Here is a 21,238-nt window from a genome sequence, read left to right on the forward strand (position 1 = left end):
CGGCGCGGGGAGGGGGGGGGGGGGGGGAGCGACCTGTTGGAGCGGGAGGCGGCCGGGAAGAGAGCCCCGGCGGCGGGGTGAGCGCTCCCCGCCGGCCCTCCTCGGGCTGTACCTTCACCTTCCTCCCCAGGAGGGACCACCACAGCCTGAAGGGGTTTTTCTTCCTTCAGCGAGCTGGCACGGGAGTTTTTTCCCTGCGTTGGGTTTGCTTGGGGTTTTTTTCAAGTATCATTCACTGTAAAATACCATCCCTGCTGAGCTCTTTTCCTCGTTTCAAAAACATTTCCGTGCTGGTAGGCTTGTCCTTGTCCCAGAAAAGATGTTTTTTTACAGCCTTGACCGGCCGCCCGCAGTATGACCGGTAGTGCGACTGAAAAACATCTTCTCTTGGAGTATTTCTCCCTGAAGTGCTTTTGCAGGGCTGCGTTTTTGGAGAGCGGGGTGATGTGCTGCTACCAAAAACTGACACCCAGTTCCTGTAACTCGCGCCCATGACTGAACAGGAAAACTGGGAAAGGTTCGTCCCTTTAATGGGCCAGCGCTTGAATACAACTTGCAATGCAGCATATTTATTGTTGACGCTTGCCTGATACTTGGCCCTCAGGTTCCGAACTAGTAAATCCTAAGGCCCGTAAGATTGAGACATCTAAATTAATAGATTACAGGTTGTATAAAAGGACAGTTGTTATCTGTGACTTCATCTAAATACTGCTGGTTGTCAGCCCTTTTTTTATTGCTGGTTGTCAGCCCTTTTTTACAAAGGTGGCGAGAAGTAGTGTTTCGTGTCTTGTGCCCTGCCTTGCTCTCGGAAGGCAAAGACCTTTGGGGCGGTCTAATTTCTTACAGTTCAGTTGGCATCGCCCGGCTGCGGAGCGGCCTATGAACTGGGGTTCACAGCCGTCGGAGTACAAAGGTTGGCCATGGAGCTGAGTCTTCCTTGTGTTGCGAACGTGACAAATTAACAGGGTAGAGATGAACTCGTGAGTTAAATGTCATCTGCAGTTTTTCTTTTCAAGGCAGAGGAGGGTGCTAGGGAAAAAAGCCTAATAACAGTAGAAATAATGGTTAAAATTATCCTTGTGCAAATTTAAAAGTATAGGTTAATGTCTTCTTGCACTATTTGTTTAAATACCATAAAACTGTGCTAATGTACAAGTTAACTATGAAGCCAGCGGTTTATAAAATAACCGCAAAAGAAGGATCTGAGCGTCGTTCAGGTGGGAGAGTAAATACCGAAATTGTCAGAGCACAAGTTAGAAACTTTTGCGATTGTTGTTTTTACTAATGTAGAAATTAGGATTTAGCTTGACTGTATTTTTAGTGGATGTGTTTTTAATGTGTATAAGTTAATAAACTATTTAGTGACGGTACAGTTATGCCTTTAACTGTGAAACTGTAAAGCCAGCAGTGTGAACATAAAGGCAGTAAAGTTTGCTGCGAGGCTTAATAGCTTTCTGAATTAAAACCATGTCAGTATTAGCTTGCAGATACTGTAAATTGAACTAATTTCCCTATGCCCATATTTCTAGCCTGAGTGGGCGCTTGTGTATAACCTGCACTAACTACTGTGTCCTTCAGGATGCGGGATTGCCATGTGCCTTTGTTTTCATCTGGAGTCAGTATTTTGACCCATTAACCATTATTTTCTTGTAAGCAAGGTGATTGTGCCTGCTCGCAGGGGTGGAGAAGGTTTCGTGACCCAGTCTAACCATATTCCCTTGGTATTTGATAATGTTGGTCTGAGGAAAGCTTTGAGGTTTTAGGAATTTTGACGGTCTGGTGAGTGATGTGGCAAAGTTAAGTAGGGGCTAAATTTTATTGTCACTTTCAGTACAAAATGCGGAAGCGTGAGATTAAGCTGTCAGGTTCAAAACAAACAGAAGAGGGGTGTTTTGTTTTTGACCCAACGTGTAGTTAGTTAAGCTTTGGAAATATTTTCTGAAAGCATGTGGATGTTGCAATTTTACAGGGACTCGAAAAGCAGCCAGGCAAATTAATGGAAGAAAAATCCACTAAGGCTGACTTGTACAGAGTAACTCTTGTAGCTCAGGGAGTTGCCGAGCTGCACGTGGAGCCTGGGAAAGTACTGTCAAGTATTTACCAAATTTTTATATTGATTTCAGGCACTGACAACTGCAGGCAGCATACTGGAGACAACAGACCTGCTATCTGACCCAGTAGGGCTGCTCTTAGGAAAATTATTTATTAATCTGAAGTGTTTGAGAACAGCTGAGCCAAAGGGACCAGATCTAGAGATAGCAGCTCTGTCAGAGCGATTATGTGTCGCCATCAAACTGGGAAATCAGCTACAAGTGGTGCTGGGGGCAGTTCTGGCACCTTTGTCGTCATTGATTATCTTTGATCAACAGAATTAGCACAAAGTCTGAAGGAGACTGAGGAGGGGTTTCAGACCTTATTTTTGATGCTCTGTTTTGGAGGACAAGAGGTTTTTGATATATTTGATGGCTGTATTCAAGTACAAGATACTATTTTCAGGAAGGAGATCCTGTAATGCAGAAAGGCAAAGTCAGCTTGGCAGCAGCGCCGTGGAAGCAGATCTGAGGGTTGAGGGGGATTGCGATAAGCAGTGGGATGCAGTACTGGTGAAGTTCATGATTTAACTTTTTGTACTAGTGAAGCTTAAGTTAACAGGATAATGTGTTCAGTTTTGGCCACAGCCATTTAAGAAAGATAAATATAAACGTCTCAGTCCGGCAGAAATGGTCATCAAGGCATAGGAAGGGTTTGCGAAGCATTGTCTACAGAGACCACACGTGTTTGGGAAGAGTGTTCTACAAAGTCTAGACAAGCTCAGTTCCAGCAGAAAGAGGATGAGATGAGGGAACAAGAAGATGCTACAGTCTTAAAATTAGTGAGAAGTGGTCTATGTCCTTCTGTCAGTGACTGTATTAAAAAAAAAGATGAAACTAGTTTGTACCAAAGATTTGATGTAGTTCTTAAAATCTGTTATGCTTTGCGGAAAACTGGAACAAACTGAAGTTGTGCAATCTCCTTTTTGCAAAGGTTTTTGAAAGTCGAAGAAGACTTGTGTTAAGGATGTATTAAAGACTTCCCTCAGGACTGTTTTACTTGTTCTCATGTAGGGGGTTGAAGCTGATGATTTCTTCAGGTGCTGTCTGTATTCTGGCCTGAGTTTATGTGGAAAAAAGTAATTTTAGTGCTCAAAAGAAAGGCAGTTTCTGTGATAAAGGCCTAGAATCTTTCAATTATTGGTGGTCATCTGATGTTACAGCTTAATGTATTTGGTTTTAAAATAGTTAGTGTTGAGGCAAAGTATTGCATTTGACAGCAAAATGTTGTGGTTTAGGAGTGTAGCCCATAATCCTGTAGGAAATGTACGTGTAGGATCATATTGTGATATAAACCAGGAAAATCAGACGGATAAAACCTGAGGTGTTCATCATCTACTGTAGTATATACTGTATGTGGCTTGATAACCTGTGTCCAAATGTTGCAGCATCTTCTGTTCTGAACCACTTTTAAAGAATTGTCAGCTTATTAAAAAAAAAAAAAAGAAATCAGACTTGCTAGGTAGTGTATGTTTCTTTAGGTACCCTCATTTTGAATCTGTTTTTTAAAGTATGCATGGGCAGATAAAAATGACTTAACATTTTAACATAGCATGCCACCTATTTAAGTTTTTGCTTTGGTGTTTCTTGGAATGACTGTATTACGTGTGTAGTACATACTGGTGGGTGCAACTTGTGTTTTTGAAGTGTTGATAGAAACTGTAATAATATAAAGAACACATAGAAAAAAATATAGCTTTTGAACTGAAATCTGTAGATGAAACCTTTTTTTTTTTCCTTCTTCTTTTTTCCCCAAATACCAGTTTTGCGAAGCTAAATGTGAAGTGTCACCAGCCTTTATAGTTTTTCCTAAGGTTTTGATGGCAAGAAAAAGATAAATGCATGCGCTCTTTAATCTCTGTCAGCACGATTTCTGTAAGTAATGACCACACATAGTTAATAGTATATATTTTATTGGAAGGAGCACACTAAATTCTGTCTTTCAATAAGCGACTGTCTTAGAATACCAATTACAAAGAATTGATTTAGCCAAAGCGAGCTTTCGCTTTTTCTTTTGTTGAACAGTATCCAAAAACGGAGCGGAGGACGATGGGGCTGGGGAGGGCTGGTTCGGTTCGGTCCTGTCGCCGTGCTGCATGCCGCAGCTCGAAGGCAAAGTTGCCACCTTGGACCTCTTGGCGCGGCCTTGTGAAGGTGGTTTGGGAGCCTGTACAACACTCCAACTTTTTCCCAGTGAAATGGGAGTGAGTTGCGGCCAGGCAGCGTTTACCCTGCAGACACGGTGCTGGCTGCAGCTCCTGTAGGCATTGTGGAGCTAATTGCAGCTACTGTCAGTGGCATGGCATGCTCAAACGCTTGGTTAGCATGAGTTGGTGTCTGTGCTGCCGTGGCTACGCTTCAGGTCATACCCAAGGTTTACGTGACTCCTGAAGCACTTCTGTCAAGCCATGGGTCTTTCCTCGTCAGCCGAATGCTTCTCCTCACTCTGCAAGTGGGTGGATGAAGGGTAGTTTCTGCTTGCTGCAGGGAATGAGAGAGGGATGAGGCTATCTGGAGTTAAACCTCACTTTTCAGATATGCAGCTCGCAGTGCTGCTGCTGCGCTCACCTGATACCTGAGTGGTAAAGGCAGAATGGGGCCAGTCTCCAAACTGGGATCCGGCTCTGGCAGTGCTGAACGGAGGTCTTGTGAGCGGTGCCATTGCTGGGCTGGCCACATCTGCACGTGCATCTTTCGGGGTTTGGTCTGCTCTCAGAAAAATCAATGGAGAAATTCCCAGAGTCTTCAGCTGGAAGTCTGAGTGAACCCTGGATTTGTAAATGCTCAACAAAAGGCCTTTTTTAGCATAAAAGAAAACTTCTTTGTTTTTTTGAAGCAATGTGCCTTGAAAGAGCTTGCTGAATTTATTTTGTGAAGGTGGTAGTTAAACAGACAATTAAGAATATTATTAGTGTAGTGGATAATTACTTAGTTTCGTGAACAAATTTGTTTTCTTTAACAATATTTAGAAGATTTATCTGAAGTTTGGGGGATAAAAAAAAAGAGAAGCAGGGAATGTGACAAAGTCAGTGGTTCACAAAAACCTCTCCGGTATCAGCAAGAACTCTGGCTATATTGGTAGCAGCAACTTTCTGAATTATAACATAGAATCATAGAATGGTGGGTTGGAAGGGACCTTTAAAGGTCACCTAGTCCAACCCCCCTGCAGTGAGCAGGGACATCTTCAACCAGATCAGGTTGCTCAGAGCCCTGTCCAGCCTGACCTGGAATGTTTCCTGGGATGGCGCATCTGCCACCTCTCTGGGCAACCTGTGCCAGTGTTTCATCACCTTCCTGGTGAAAAATGTCTTCCTTATATCTAGTCTGAATCTACCCTTTTGTTTAAAACCATTACCCCTTGTCTTACTGCAACAAGCCCTGCTAAAAAGTTTGTCCCCATCTTTTTTATAGGCCCCCTTTAAGTACTGAAAGGCTGCATTAAGGTCTCCCTGGAGCCTTCTCTTCTCCAGGCCTGATCTGAAGTCCTGTAAGTATTGTTATATTTCCTATTTTGAGCAAGTCCAGCTTGTGATTTGTATGGTCCAGAACTCCATCCCTCTCATCTGCTGTACTCTCTTTGTTGCCAGTGACACTCAGCAAGGTTTTGGTCATCTCAGGTTCATTCTTAGTGCCCCGGATCCAAAGCAACCTGACTAAAATGTGATACTGTAGTAGCCGTGTTTCAGAAGAAGCTGCCTGTGGGAGGGCAGCATGTCCTTCTCCCAACCTCTGGCACGACCCGTGAGGGAGGCCGTGCCTGGTGGGGTGAGGACAGGGGACACCTCCTTCTGAGTTCCCATCCGCTCTTCGCTCTTTCCTGATCTATTCAAGTGCAGCCCATCACACCCGCTCTATAGTGGCAGAGGGGACGGCAGTAACAATCTTTCATTAAATCCTCCGTGGCAAAGACTGGCTGTTTTGCTGCATCTTCCTCTTCTCAGCTGGGTGAGTGCTGTGTGCAGGCAAGCTGAACCTTCCCGCCGTCATGCTCCGCTTGTTTAAGGGGAGGCACTGGAGCGTTTTGGGAGGGGGATGCTCTGTACCACCAGGTTTAATGGTGTGCGGTAACCTCCTGTGCTGGGGGTCCTGCTTACCTACTGCAAAGTTTCCAGGACAGGGATCAAAGCATTTGGGAATGAAGAATCTGACAAATACTTTTGGTAACTTCAATTTTAATGATTCTCTAGGGTTGCAATTTTGTGAGTAGTTGGGCTGAGGTAATTGCCTGCTGGCCCCCCGAAAGGAGGAAATCTTCCCACTGTTGTGCCCTCCCCTCCGCTCCCTTCCCAGCAGCGATGATGGTCGTTGGGCTTTTCCACATCTCAGTGCAATCTGCTGGCTCTGCAGAAAGCAACAAAACCCATCGCCTTTCTCTTCTCCGTATCCCTGCTGCAAAGGGACGTCATGCGTTTCAGAGCTTATGCAGTGGGGCAGCAGGAGCGTGCAGCGAGGAGCAGAAATGAGGGGAGGCAGGTGAAGGGTTGTACCCCTCTCAAGGTGGTAAGCTGTTACCCCTTCACCTCACCCTCTCTCAGGAAACTACAGCATTTTCTGCGGTCTCTTAAACCTATGTAACGCTTCGTTGCCTCTACCAAAAGGTACACAAATGCCTCCAGTAGCCCTGTTGGCAGAGAGAAATGCGGACATAAAGAGTGTACATGGGGGATTTCAGAATCATAGCAGTAGGACCGGAAAGGATTTTAAAAGATAAGGAACTTCAGAGGGCCCTAAAATAACATGGACTTTTATTGCTGTGTAAAGATACGAACACTTGGGTTTAGTACATGTGATGGTTTTGGGGGCGGGGAGGAATTTTTTGTGTATTTTTTGTTTTTCTTACCTGGTATCCTTTACAAAGGCAGGAAAACAAATGAGATGAATCTTTGTCTTGTTTTGTGGGCTCCTAGTAAGTTGCTTTTTTTGCAGTGTTTGCTGATTGCTTTAAAGCCTTTGCTGTGTTCATGCAGCAAGACTTTTCGGCAGGTGCTTGGGTACGTGAATGGCACTCTGCAGTGTATTGTTCTCTTTGCTCTACTGCACGGGGCGTTACTTATGTGGATGTACAGGGATGATGCTCTTTCTCCTTCTCTTACGCTTGTTGGCTTGCCTTTCAATCAGCATGCCGGTAGGCCCATTTTCTCCTCCTCTTTTAATTTTTTTCCAAAAATAGACTTGCCAGCTGGGTATTCATATGTGGGAATACGCAAATGCACATGTTGCATCATCACTTTATTGTCCTTGTTTGCTCTTTGCTGGGATAATTTCTCAGAGGCTTTAATGGTTTTCATGGATTTCAGTAACTGATCTTCTTGTGGCCATGGTTAAGAGCATTGCTTCAAATTTCAAAGATCTTGGGAAACAGAAGAGAAGTGGTCTTGTCTGTCATAGTTGTCTTGAAACGCAGCTGTTGGGAACAAAGCATTTAACTGCAAGTGTACAGAAGAAACAGAAGTTTCAGGGACAGTGTGATGTTCTTTGGTTTTGATTGTCATGCCATTACAGTACTCCTGCATCTTCTCAACCATCTGAAATTAGTCATGGTCAGACACTCAATCTCAGATTATATGGACCTTGAGATAGTATTTGGTTAACTGCATGGATGTCATATATTAAAATAATTTTTTCTTTGGGTGTTTGGAGATGTATTGGGGGCTTTTGAAAAAGTAGTGTAACACCTTAGTATTTTTTTAGATCATTTATACAAGAACATATATTAAACTTTGATTAGGGGAAGGATACTTTTTCAAATACATTTTGTATCATATCCTGATGGTAATCTGAAACAAATTTTAGATCTTGTTTTATGTTCTGCTCTGAAGTTTGACATCCTTTCAAAGAAAAAGAGTATTTCTTGCTAACCTAGGGAGAGGAATCTTAGACATGAAGTTTCTTAGCCTGTTATCATGCTGTACAAGTCATGTCTTGCTCAAAAGGTCACCACCCACAGAACATGTTTTTTGCAGTGCAGTGCACTAAGAAGCTGCTTTTCTTAGGGCTGTAACGGTCTTTCCTATTGTAAATGAAAATACAGTCTTTTGATGATACGGCATCTGATGCTATGGGTATTTGTGTGTTACGTGCTAAATTATAATTGTGTATATTCAACACCAAAGCAGCAATGCTAAATATAAACAATATGTTGACCATGTACTCTTATGGAGTATTCTCTTTCAATTTAAATCCTTGCGGCCTTTCCCAATTTTTCATACATATATGTATTTTTTTAAACTAGTACATCAGATTTCATTTAACTTGGAACTGAAAGTACTTTTTTTTAATAAGTGTTGGAGTTAAGCTTCTTTATTTCTCTTGATATGGAGTTGCGTGTCTGTTCATGTAGTAGTCAGCCTAGCAGGGGTTTTAAGATATTAAGCTGGTTCATAGACTTTTTTTTTTTAAATTGCCCTTTGCAGCTTCTGTTGCAAACCCTTCTGTTATGGTCCTGGATCAGTTACTGAGCTCTGTAGACAGAGAATTTTTTTAATCCTTTTTTTAAAAAATGCAGTTCTATTATTTCCTGATATTTTTTTTTTAAAGTTTTTTTAGTAAAAAATTTGGGAATTCATGTGAGTAATAAGTACTGACTGCTTGAGTGCATCAGATGGAAGTGGAAATTCGCATGGTTTCAAAGAAACCGGCTATTTGAGATGAGTTGTTTTCTGTGTTAATCCTGGTTTCTTTCTGAATCCCTGTGGGAGGGAAGAGGGCGGACAAAGGCCACTTTATGCTGCTGGCGTGTTTGCTGAGTGACTCTGCTGCTTCAGCCCTCGGGAGAGGCTAGAAACAGGGGAGAGGGAAGCGAGGAGGAGGAGGACGAGGAAGAGTAGTTTGAGGTGAGCTCCTTCTTGAGGAACGTGTGAAGGCTGAAGGACGATGCCATGCCAAGGTGGGAAAGCTGGGGAGCTGAGAGGACCAAAGGGACCCCAGCAGATTCAAGAGGGGACTCTTGAAGATTGTAATGGAAGGAAAATGCTGGTTTGACTGCTTGAAGGCAAAACAGGTTGGCATCAGGGGTCGACCTTCCTACCATGCCTGGGCTGGACTTTAAAGCCCTGTTTTCCTCCTCAACTGAAAGATGCTGCCTGATCCCCATACATGCCCAGGCACTGACCCTGGGTGTGCCTGCCGTGGGTGTAAAAAGACCATGAGGCCTTCCAATTTGGGCTAAGTATTCCACCCCAAGACAGGTAAAGGTTTTGGAGTGACATCTGAAGTTGTGCTGAGGTGTGGTTAGTTGTAATTAATAAAAGCTAATTGGCTCATGTTTTCCTAGGACTCGGCACATTCTCTCTAGCAGCCTCCCTTATTTCCATCAGTCGTCCTGTTGGAAATGGCCAAGAAGTTTTGAGAGGATCCAGGTAAGACAGGAGCCTTCTTAAAGGATCTGTTACTTCCTCCACTGTACATACTTTATGGAGAAATTGGGACAGGCTGTAAAGGCTCGCGTGGCTGTGTTTTGTTTAGTATGATCGCTGCTCCATTTTAAATTCACGGCCTAACTTTGTGATGAGCATCTTGCAGGCAGGCAGGCCCACAAAACTTGTTAACTGGTAGTCTCCAATTTGACAATGAGATAAGCACATCTGTGTGATAAATACAGGATTTTTTTTCAAGTATTTAATTTTACTTTTTTCAGGCCTTTGCTTAAGGAAAAGCTGTGTAACTGACACACCTGAAAATACAGGAGAACCAACTTGAATATGAAATACTAGCCACATTTGTAGGAGAAACAATTTTATGTTGTGAGGAATTAGCCTAGTGGTGTTAGCAAGCATTTAAATAAGGTTTGGTGGTTGGTGTGGGGGGCTGTTTATTTTTAAAGCTCATGTCTTGGCAGTCTTTGAGTTACTACTGTTGAAAAAGAAGGGTGGGGTTTTTTTTTCCTTTTTTTCTGCCACACCACCACTTCCCTTAAGCATCTCCTGCAAGTGTTTGGACTATGCTGAACTTTTAATATAAGCTAAAAGCTTGTACTAGTACCTAGGGAAGTTAGAAAAACTAAACCGCCTTCTCTATTATTGTATCTCTGTCAAGGTCTTCACATACATTTCAATACTAATAAGAAGAAAATGTGGGAGAAGAATGAAGGGGTTTTTTTTAAGATCTTCCTGTAGCTGTGGCAGGATTTCCCCTTTTTCAGGTACCAGGGCTCTCCTCCAAGGGCCCCTACCCAGCTGGGACAGGAATGGCTTGGTGTCAGCTCGGGTGCTTCAGGCTATAGTGAGTCATATGTGGGGCGCAGACCTTGGTTCCGTGATAGCTGATACCACCTCTTTGCACTGTTTGATGTAATGTCAGTCAAATTTTGACCCAGATGCATGTGATAACGTTCATTTGGAGTTCACCAGAGCATAAAACATAATGAATACTCCAGTGTATATTGTTAGCACGTCACCTGGATTGGCTTCCTGGGTTGCATTGTGTCTTGCCCATCGTTCATCTGCCTGGATCACTCTGGGATCCAGGCTGCAGCGGAGGTGTGGTCTGGATCCTTGGTGCTTCAAATGCAGGTATTTGTGGACTCCTTCCGAATCAGACTTCGTTTTTCAGGGTCAGCTGCTGCCCTTAAACAAGCCCTGTGTAAGTTATGCCCAGGACACCTGCCTTTTTTTTTTTTTCTTTTTTTTTCTTTTTTTTCTTTTATGTTGCTACTTCCAGGATATCCTGCCTTTTGTATTTCACAACTTGCTGGAAATAAGAAGGATTTGCATGGCGTCAGTCCTACAAATGAGCGTGCAGCTTCACATGCTCTTTGTGGACTGCATATACCAAGACAGATTGCAAATGGAATTTGTACAATAGAGCAAGTAAAACTGGCTACATCAGTGTGGTTTTCTGAGGATGAAAGAGATGCTGGTTTTTGTTTTACTTGGCAGGCAGGCTTGGTGTCTAGGGAGAAGAGCAGTGGAGAGACGCAGGGCAGAACATTGGGTAGAAGCAGAATTTAAGGATTGGAAAGAGTTTTAAACAAAACTGTGTTTTTCTCTACTCTGCCTTCCCTTGTTGAGGATGACCAATGTCATGCCAGTAAGCGCTGGATTGGGGATGGCTGTAATTACTTAGAAGCTGTCAACCTACAATTAACCCTACTTGTCAGCCTGAGGTTGGGAGAGTGACGTGGAGGACACATTTGCTGTGGGGAACACTCCTCTCACAGCAAGCTTTGCTCCTGTGTGCCCAGCAGAGCCTGGGAAGCCCTGCAGTAGAACGTGCTTGCTCCCCACGCAATTCGGCAGGAAGGAGTATTTTTTGTTGTTGCAGGTTGTTGTGGGTTGGTGCTCTGCTGGGGACTCCTTTGGCTACTCACAGTGGTCCTTGCGCTGGATGAGATGGCACTGATCTTGTTCGGGGTCGGCAGAAGCACCTTGTCACCTTGTCAAGAGCACCCTAGCAAAGAAAGCCCTATGGCTTTTGCCACCCAAAATGCGTGTGGTTTCATAGGATTCCTGGACCAAAGCAGCAATCTGTTTTCCTGTTTTGGGAAAAATGGAAGCGGGCTGAATACTGTTGCACTAAGATGAAGATCTGCTTTACAAGCTAATTTTAAGTGCAGCTTAATGTGTAAGTGGTTTAGAGTAGAAGGGTTTGAGAAGGGGAGTAACTACCAGAGGTACAAAATTATTAATGCTGGTGTTGACTAGGGTGGTGTAGGCAGAAGCAGCCACATGATGTAGGGAAAGCGCAATCTGGAACAGGGGCTGCCGATGTGCTGAAGGGAGGAGGCTGAGAAGATGTGGTTCATCTTCCAGGCTAGCTGGGCTCAGAGGCGCAGCACGGTGCAGGACCAGCACAGCTCCCCTGGCAGGATGGAAAGCTCCTGGCCTCCTGCTGTTCCCCAAAACCAAAAGCAGTCCAGAGCATTTCAAGGAGTTTTTGTTACCTGGAATAGCATCAGTGGTGATTTTTCTGGGATTGGCCCTTTCTGCTGCCAAGTTTTCTCTTCAATATCTTCAGTGATCCTGCCATTTCTTGTGTTTTTTGACTTGCTGATAGCTGGCAGTTTTAACAATAAATGCGAGTTTCTGTCTAGAGAGCAAAGAGAAACTTTAGAGTTTCCCTCTAAAGAGCAAAAAAAAAAAAAGGCATTTTGAGGCTGGTAGAAGAAATAAACTATGGGATGGCTAGAGAAAGGGGAGAAGCTGGGTATCAAAGAAGATGAAAATCATTCACTACCATCAAGGCCTATCTTTTATTGCACTGCTACAGTAGAAGGGCAGGCCGGGTGAAAAGTTAGTCCTCTGTCCTATACCTCCCTTCCCTTGTGTTTTTCAGCGTAAAACTGGTTCAAGAGACATGCAGCAGTGAAGGCTTACAGGAAGGCTGCTGTAGTTATTAGAGCACTTCCTGGGTGGCTCGGGATTTCTCTCTGAAGCCACACCTGGTTTATTAGGGTTTCCTATGCTGTTATTACAGGACACACTCAGTATACATTTCCAGAATGATGTCAAAAGCTTCCGTATCAGAGCAGGATCATCATAGAGCACAGGCTGCTGGATGTGTGAAGAAATTAATTAAATTACAGCATCCAGTAAAACTTGCATGAGTTTTATAGTGTAGAAGCTGAAAAACCAAATACTTTTTTGATAACCTTTGAAATATTCTCTGTTGTGTGTTTAAACTTGAACGTCAGCAGACTTTGCTAACTCATCACTCCTAAAAAAAAAAAAAAAAAAAAAAAAATAAAGAATATTTATTATCTCTTAACAGACTGGATGCAGTGGTATTGTTCTTTTAGCAAAATTAGATTTGTATCCTTCACAGGTCATAACACTGGGAGGTTAGCCAGCATGGCTCACCCTTGTCTGTGAAGGGAGTATAGGAAACGGCTATTGCTGGTTGTGCAGGCATTTGAGAAGGCATTTGATTAATTTGTTTTCCTTGTTGTCCCCAAGTTATTGGAGTCATTCAGGAACCATGTATTTTTTTTTTAAGTTTGTCAGAGTAAACCATTATAGCTAGCAAGTTCTTTTTACTAGTCACCCAAATAAAGAAGAAGCTCTGGACGTTGTGAATTTCCTTTATCAGAGCTTTGATACTGAAATGCAATGTCAGGTTGTTGGTAAATATTATTAATTTTCTTTTCTGTGTAGTAAGAAAGAAATACTGCCTGCTTTTAGTTTTTGCGGAATAGTGTGGCAAAAATGTACTCCAGGTTTATAGTTCAGTCTTCTGAACTATAGTCGAGTGCTTCTGTTAAATATCCTCTATTTATTAATAGAAATAATAAGATAATTCTTCAGACCTTGTGTCCTTCAGTTAATAAAGGGAAACATGTACATCCCTGTAATTGAAGACAGGTATGCTATTGTGGAGGGTGGAACATGAGTCTTTGTAAAGAGAGGTGAACTCTCCATTAACACGGAGTGACAAGGGTACTGATTCATCTGTTGATGCATTTTGCAAAATGGGTCGGTGGATTTTTGTGGGCTTTTTTGGCTTTTTTTAGTTCAGTGGGTTGTGAGTTGTGTCAGTTGGGCTGCTTTGTACTATTATCTTAACTCTTTTTGAATGCAATTATTGTTGTGTTCTTGCCTCAAGACTTCTTATAGGTCTCTGGAAGGTGACTGAATCCCATGTGTTTATTGCGATGTCTGTCTCAGCACCAAACAAAGGAATTGGGCTTTTCTGGGTTCCTGAGGAAATGCCTGACTTGAATTAACCCTCTGAATTCTTCCTTACAGTCAGATTTGTCTCTATTCTACACATAATTGTTTATTTTACACTGTGTTTTGAATTTTTTTCGAAGATGACGTTAGAAGATCTCTAAACATGAGATGTTGTAAGACAACTATACTTACAAGCTTTTAGTTTTCTAGTTCCCATGAATAATTCAAAACCAAAAACTCTTCCCTAAAGGAAGATTTTTACTCCAGAGAGAAAATACAGGAAATCTATGTGGATTTTAGTATTAACCCCCCCTGCCCCTCCGAGAGGGTGCTCAGGTCCTTCAACAGTGTGAAGAAAATCCATCATGAAAGCAGATTTGAAATACATATATTCACAAGGAAGAATTTGAATAGGTCGTATCTGACTTTCGTGTAGAATTTCCTGATCGCTGTAATTTAAGCTCCTGTGGAGCTCAAATTTTGGATGAATTTACAAAGAAGATATATGGACTATGTGCACCTGCAATAAAGCATATATTTGCTGGAACATAGGAAGTGATGAAGACCTCCAGATTAGAGTCCCAAATAGAGTGCTTGAGTGAACTTAAGTTGGAGCATTGGAGACCAGAAGTCCGGAAAGCTGAAGAGGATGCTTTATAAAGCCCTGAGCAAGGGGGTCATCGGGTTGTCTTCTCATGGGTGCATTGATGATAAGTTTCATGTGATCCCACAGTCTTTCTTTCAGTTGCAGCGCAGCCTCATTTGCATCTTCGATCAGTCTGTTTGGTTTAGAATTGTATTTTTCATCCTTTAAAAACTAGTAACGTGTTAGTTTTCCATGGAAAAAAAAACATCAGGGACTGTTTTGTGGCTTACTGTTTGGCAGTCAGCTGTGAGGGTCTTGCTTGTAGTCACAAATGCATTAATTGAGTGTTTTTATCATCAGGACTTTGCCTGTGACTTTTTAGCTGTCTGGTAGACCTTTTGATTGACACTGATGTTTTTGAGTACTTGCAATATCTGCAAAAGCTGAAATCAGCCAGGAATTGACTCTGAAGTGTTTCTGGCAGAAGGCACTAGCACTTACCTTTGGCTGTGTCTGTGTATGTACTGAAAATAAATAAAAAAGGCAGCTGCTTTGCAGACTGGGCATGGTGTCTTGCAAATCAGACTGAGAAATATTGAACTAGGAAGAAAAAAAATCTAGTCCTAATTTAAAATCTGTGTTATTGGTTAAAAGTAATTCTACAAAAGATTTTCGAAATGATCGATGGTCTTTGTGTTTAAAGTAGTGCCTGTTTCTAGTCTGTGTGGTCTTTGCTTCCAGTGCCCGTGTATTACAGCTTTTTCTGCTAGATTGAAGAATTCTGTAGTTTGTTTTCCATATAAATATTGTATATATTTAACCTGTGATTACATGATCCTTACCATTTTTTGTTTGGCAAAGGAAAGGGTTTGCTTAAAGCTTCATGGAATTCCTGTGTGGCTGGTACTGAGCACATAGAGGGAAGTTGTAAAGATGTGCAAGAAGAAAATGTTTTGCCTTGGCCTTGGAAGAACAAGGGGATGTGTCTTCAAGTTTAGAAATCAGTAATAATACATTTTTTAGTAGGAAGGATTTTCAAACTGTTCCTTTAGATTGGGCTAGAATTGGAGGAAGGCTTTAAAGGTGCTTCTCTTGATCACAAAAGGTATTTGAATTAAAAGAAAAAAATATAAGAAGATTTAAGTATCTTTGAAGCACGCTTAAGAACTATTTCACGTTATCCTCTTCTCTAATTGATTAACTGGATAATAGGTTTAAATGTACCAAATAACAAAACCCATGGATTTTATAGCAACTGATCTGAATTGATCTAATTAAGTTTGGTTTTTCCTCTTGTGTCACCTGGGTGAATCCTAATGATGTATAGCAGGTTCCATTAAATTGGGTTGTGCCTGCTTCTTGGGAATGGTGTTGAGAAAATTAGAAATTTCTTCAGGAACATTAATTTATTAAATAAAAGTACTAAGTGGAAATGGCTGTTCGGTGTGTTTCTGCTCCAACTATATCTGGTCCTTCTCACTCATTTGGGCAACTCCATTTGATTGCCTTTCTTGATGGTCTTAATATCGAGCATATTGACTGCATTTTGTACATGTAGACGTGTAGCTGATACAGGGTTTGAACCTGTGATGTCAGGTGTGATGTCAGTTTTGCTCCTTACCTTGTAAAAAGTATTTTTGATTTCTGGACCCCCTGAAGTTTCTGCTGGGCAGCTGGATTCTGTCAGAAATTTCACATCTGTGGCTCTTTGGGATATTATTTTTTCTTAATCCCCTTTTGGGGACTGCCAAACCAGCAGTTAATAACTGTTCTAGAAGAGTGTTACTTAAATCCTAAAGGTCGTATTGGCCAAATCTCTGTGATCCACGCAAAGTGCCCTATTTTTACAGTTGGGAAACATGATGTCAACCTTCCTTGACATCAGATAGCTCAAAGAAATGTTGGTAATCAATTCCAGAAGCTCTGCTGTTAGAGTTTCTGTTATGTTTTTCCCTTTCCCCTTTGTGTTGCACAAACAGAACACAAAATATAGTTGTTTGGCAAATACTATATGTACTTGCTTCTTTCTGAAGTGTTTAAAAATGCATCTTTATTCTCTGAAAAGTAATGATTTTCTAGATTGGCCTTGAGCATCCGAACTCCAGCTGTGTCCAAATAATTTGGGCCATGCTTGTATGCATTTTGAGATTTTTTGCAAAATGTTACAGGTAACAATCAGCTGGAGGAGATGAGAAAACCTGTTAACTTTTCAGAAATCTTAAACAAAATCTTCAAAGCTATGGAAAAACCATTAGGTTTAGAAAGGTCTGAATTTTTAACCTGAATCATTAAGAAAATACCCTTAATTAATGTTTCAGATACTCTTTGTATTTCTGCATCAAATATTTTGCTTTGAGTGAAGGGAAGCTTTTATGGCTGAGAAAGGATCGTACGTTAAAAATGAATAAAGTAAGTCTGCTTGAGCTTTGAATTACAAGTGGACTCATTTTTGTGCCTTAGAAAAGGCAGGTGTTTGGTCTGTGTCTGTTCTCTTAGACTGCATCCTTTGCACGTGTATTCAGAGATGTGGAGAGCCACGGTAACACCTTGCTGTTGCCTCAGGGAGGAGTTTCTGCTCTCATCTCTGCCTTCCCGTGGATATACTTTCTACTTCTATCTTAATGCTGTCAGTGGAGCTCACCCATCTTCTTTTTGAACTGGGAGAAATTATATAAGTGGATCAAATGGTGGACTTTGGCAGAGATATTTTTCTGCTGTTGCAAGTGCAGTGAGCTGGTTCAGAAGCACCAGGGCTGGTACCGCCTGAGTTGGGGAGGAGGGGACCGAAAACCGGGAAACCTGACTTTTGTCCTTGGGACAGGGAGCTGCTGAATTACCTCACCGGCTTTTTTGGTGGGTTTTGTGTGTGTGTGTGTTTTTTGTTGAGTTTTTTTGTTTGTTTGTTTTTTGTTTTGGAAGCTCTTACCTAAGTCACAAAATGTCCTAGGGTACCTCATGATAGTTCCATAGTTGATTGTGAGTAGAGCATCACATAGTGAGTAAGGGGGCTAAGTTGTCCTGGCAGAGGGGAAAGAGGGTTTTACTTGGGGTTTTTTTTGGTGGACGTATCTGTGGTTTGTGGGGAAGAGTAACATTGCACTGATCTTGTATTTGAGAACTTTAAACTTTTATGTGTGAGCCTTGTACACTCTTGTCGAGGGTATTTTTAATAGTGTCTTCCGGTGTGTTTTTAAACCAATTTGGATTTACATTTTATATATTGCTCATAAATGAAAGAAAAGTTGACTTTTTATAATGCAATGTTGGAACAGGAGCAGAAATTTCTGTACGTGATTAGATCTGCACAACTGCAAATGTTAGCTGTGCTTTTGGCTTTAAAGCCCTAATTCAAATCTCTCCTGTCCGACAAGCAGCAGAAAGATTAATCTCCTCTGGAGAGAGGAATCCATACCCCAGTTTTAGACAAACCACGATGATTAAAGGTATTTGCAGGTTGAATAATCACAAGCCTTTGTTCAGGACTGCTGAACAGGGTTATGTTAAAACATGCAGGAACAGGATTTATTCGCATTCCTGTTGTTGCTGCTTCCATATTTCTGGTCCACAGCATCATCTGATGGGGAGCCAGTGGTAAGTTCCCAGCTGAGCATATAAGCGATATTTTACTTTGAAACCTGTTGTTTGATTAGACAACAGTATCTTCGGGTGTCCTCCCACAGCTGGGGCGAGGGCCGCTCGTCAGAGCGCAGTGCCCTTGTGTGGGTTGGTGGTGGCTCACGGGCTGGGGGCTGCTGGATCATCTCGGGACAATTTAGAGGGAACTGAAGATAACTTTAATCATGCTTTGTTTTTAGAGAGCAAGATTACTACAATTATATAAAGGCTGAAAGGGAAAACTTGGTTTGGCTGGTGTTTGAACTCTGGTTTTTAAAAGAAGTGTACATTTTAAGTATTGAAATTTGGAGGTCTAAGGCAAAATGTTTGTGTTGTAGTAGGAATAGTCTGTCCTTGGGGAGGGAAGAAGGAAGAATAACTCAGTCTACATTATTTAGGAAGAAAAAAAAAGTTAGGAGAAGCTGTCTTATTGTTGGTTTAAGGTCTTTCTTGCTGTTTAAGTAATGCCATATGACCAGTAGCTATATGTTACATGATCACTAATGCACAGTATTAAAAAAGAAAGCTTTGATTAAAATGGTGATAAAGTTGAAGATAAAATGCAGATTAGAAAAGGGGAAAAATGCCTTAAACCGGCTTCTGACTGTGTTAGAGCAACAGTCTACAATTTCTGTCTTTTCCTGTGCCAGAAACCGTCAGCAGCTGGATGAAGAATGAGTAGAGGTGTGTCTCCATTAGCGTTTTAGTTCATCTCAGGACCTTGCTCTTGTGGTGAACCTCCTGGTTGCCTGCACTTACTGCACTGCAGGTCCTGGATCCTGTTTGGATGAAACCAGAATTCTCCTTACAAAAACACCTGATACTCTCCGGCTGTGAATTCCTATTCAGTCCAGAGGCTTAGAGTAGAGCCATTTGGTACTGACTGCATTTAGTAAAACCTCAAAATGCCTGTAGTCTGGGCACTGGCCCCTCAGCGCTGCTGTTTCACTGCACAAATTTGTTTCTATCGTATTGTGCTGTAAAGCAACAAAAGGGAGGAAAGGTGTCACTTGGTGAAACTAATTAGGTGAAACTAATATAAGTGTTTTCATCTTTCATTTTGTTCCTGAGATGAAAATTAATGTAGTATGATCATAGCCTCACCATAATGTTAAATTCTGGAATAATTGTTAAAGAAAGGAAAACAAAATGGAAACTAAATATTCATGTAATTGAAAGAGGAGAAGGCAAAAGTGGTTGTGATGAGTTTCCTAACCTCTGGAGGTGTGCTCTTTGTATAAAATATTTCACATAGTCTGAAATGAAAGCTCAAGTGCCCTAGATAAAGGCTCTCATCTTCGAGCTGTCAAGTCCAATTGGGAAGTATCAGTGGCAGCATGACAGTGCTCATTCTCCCAGAAGTTTTGTTCCGGCTGTAATTGCTCAGGAAGTTTTGAATTTAAGAACACCTGAGCCACCTTTTGCGGCTGGATTTACAACCTGACTAAAAGCTTTCCTTGACGCCACTTCTGGCCTCCTTGCCAAAATAAATAGGCTGTTCTTAGCATGTGACCATGGTGGTTTGTCCTCTGCATGAGCTTCCGTACAAAATTTGTAATTACTTTTAAGTGTTAGTCCTGGTAGCCGTGATTCTGCATGTGTTATTTTCAGTTTATTTTCATATCAGATTTATTGAGATCGCGTGTGCCTGTGGTTGCTGTGCTTTAGTACAATTCCCAGCCTCAGGGATGGCCCTCTTGCATGTGAAGAGAATGTGTTCACTGTATCGCCTGCACCATGGGACTTGTTATTGAAAGCCTTATAGCTACCCTAGATTTCTTCTGAAAGATGAATTTGGCCAAGCCTGGTCTCTTGTATAGGTTTTGTAACACTCGGACAGAAAATTAGTAACTATTTTTGTGGTAATGCTGGTTGGTAATTTTTAGTCACTGTTGACTTTAACAGACTCTTTTGAGCAGGGATGCACTTTCTGGCAACATCCCTGTTAAATTAATAAATAACATTTTGTACGTGGCAAGGGTGGTGAGTAGTGATCAGATGATGTATTTGAGGTTTTAAAATGAGTCAATAAAACACAGTTGGACTTTGAGCTCAGTCTTCTGCCTTAGATCTTCTAACCATTTTCTGAACAAGAAGTGAGCGTGATATTCTTGAGCTGGATTTCTTGTAACAACTCACGGTCTGTAAAAGTATGGAGCTGTATTACTTACTTGCTGCAGCTCCCTAAGACACTGACCCAGCAGTAACAAAAACAGACATTTGTCTTGGGCTGTGGCAAAATCTGAGCAACGATTAGCTGTGATCCAGAGTCCATATTCTGCTTGGCCTCATAACTATGTTTAGGGAAGCCCAGGACTTTCTCAAACCTTGCAGAGAGTTAGTGTCCTACCAAAAATGAAAGTTGAGCTGTGGTCAGGATGTGGCTAATGTGGAAGTTGTTATGGTCTGCAGTTTTCCCTGCTGCTGAAATCTCGTCGGTGCTAATGGTAGATTTCCTCTGATTTATTGCTGTTCAGATGCCTAGCCTTTCCACCACTTTGCCTTCTGTGAAAATACCAGCTCTTCTGGAAGGGTAGAAGAATTAAACGTTATTTTAGAATCATAGAATGGTTTGGGTTGGAAGGGACCTTAAAGATCATGTAGTCCAACCCCCTGCCATGGGCAGGGACACCTTCCACTAGACCAGGTTGCTCCAAGCCCCATCCAATCTGGCCTTGGACACTGCCAGGGATGGGGCAGCCACAGCCTCTCTGGGCAACCTGTGCCAGTGTCTCACCATCCTCATCGTAAAAAAACTTTTTCCTTATGTCTAATATAAATCTACCCTTCTTCATTTTAAAACCATTGCCCCTTGTTCTTGTCACTAAAGGCCCTGGTTAAAGTCTCTTTACATCTTTCTGCAGGCCCCCTTTAGGTACTGGAAGGTTGCAGTAAGGTCTCCCTGGAGCCTTCTCTTCTCCAGGCTGGACAACCCCAACTCTCTCAGCCTGTCTTCATAGGAGAGGTGCTCCAGCCCTCTGATCATTTTTGTGGATTTTCAGTGGACTTTATTCTTAAAGCATACGTTCCAGATTTTCTTTTGAGATTGAGATAGTGTAGCTAATTTCTTCGCAATTACTGTCTCTTGCTAAAATTACTATTTGTACGTTCTTGCCTTGTAATAAGGGGCCCATTATACTTGTCTCCCCAAGAAAACCTGTGGATTTACCAACAAAACATGTTCAGTGTCACTTTCTCTGGGTAGCTCTAGGTACTTCTTTTTTGTCCTTTGCTGTTGATAACTGTCTTAAATGGCTCTCGTGCTTTTTTGTGTGAAGAGAAAGCTTTCAGTCTCATCCCTCAGAATTACTTTATCAGTGACATTGGTGCACTTGGCAACA

General features: G+C 41.9%; 1 protein-coding gene across 1 annotated transcript in view; it reads left to right on the forward strand.

The window, feature by feature from the left end:
- Positions 1-9,367: 9,367 nt before the first annotated feature.
- The window catches only part of MYO6 (myosin VI), a 104,034-nt gene continuing 92,163 nt past the window's right edge, over positions 9,368-21,238 (forward strand). Inside the window, exon 1 of the mRNA XM_049818018.1 lies at positions 9,368-9,448. The gene's annotated coding sequence lies outside the window, so the exon portion shown is untranslated. The remainder of the gene's footprint in view (positions 9,449-21,238) is intronic.

Source organism: Accipiter gentilis, chromosome 15 (assembly GCF_929443795.1).
Source record: "Accipiter gentilis chromosome 15, bAccGen1.1, whole genome shotgun sequence".
Lineage (NCBI taxonomy): Eukaryota > Metazoa > Chordata > Aves > Accipitriformes > Accipitridae > Astur > Astur gentilis.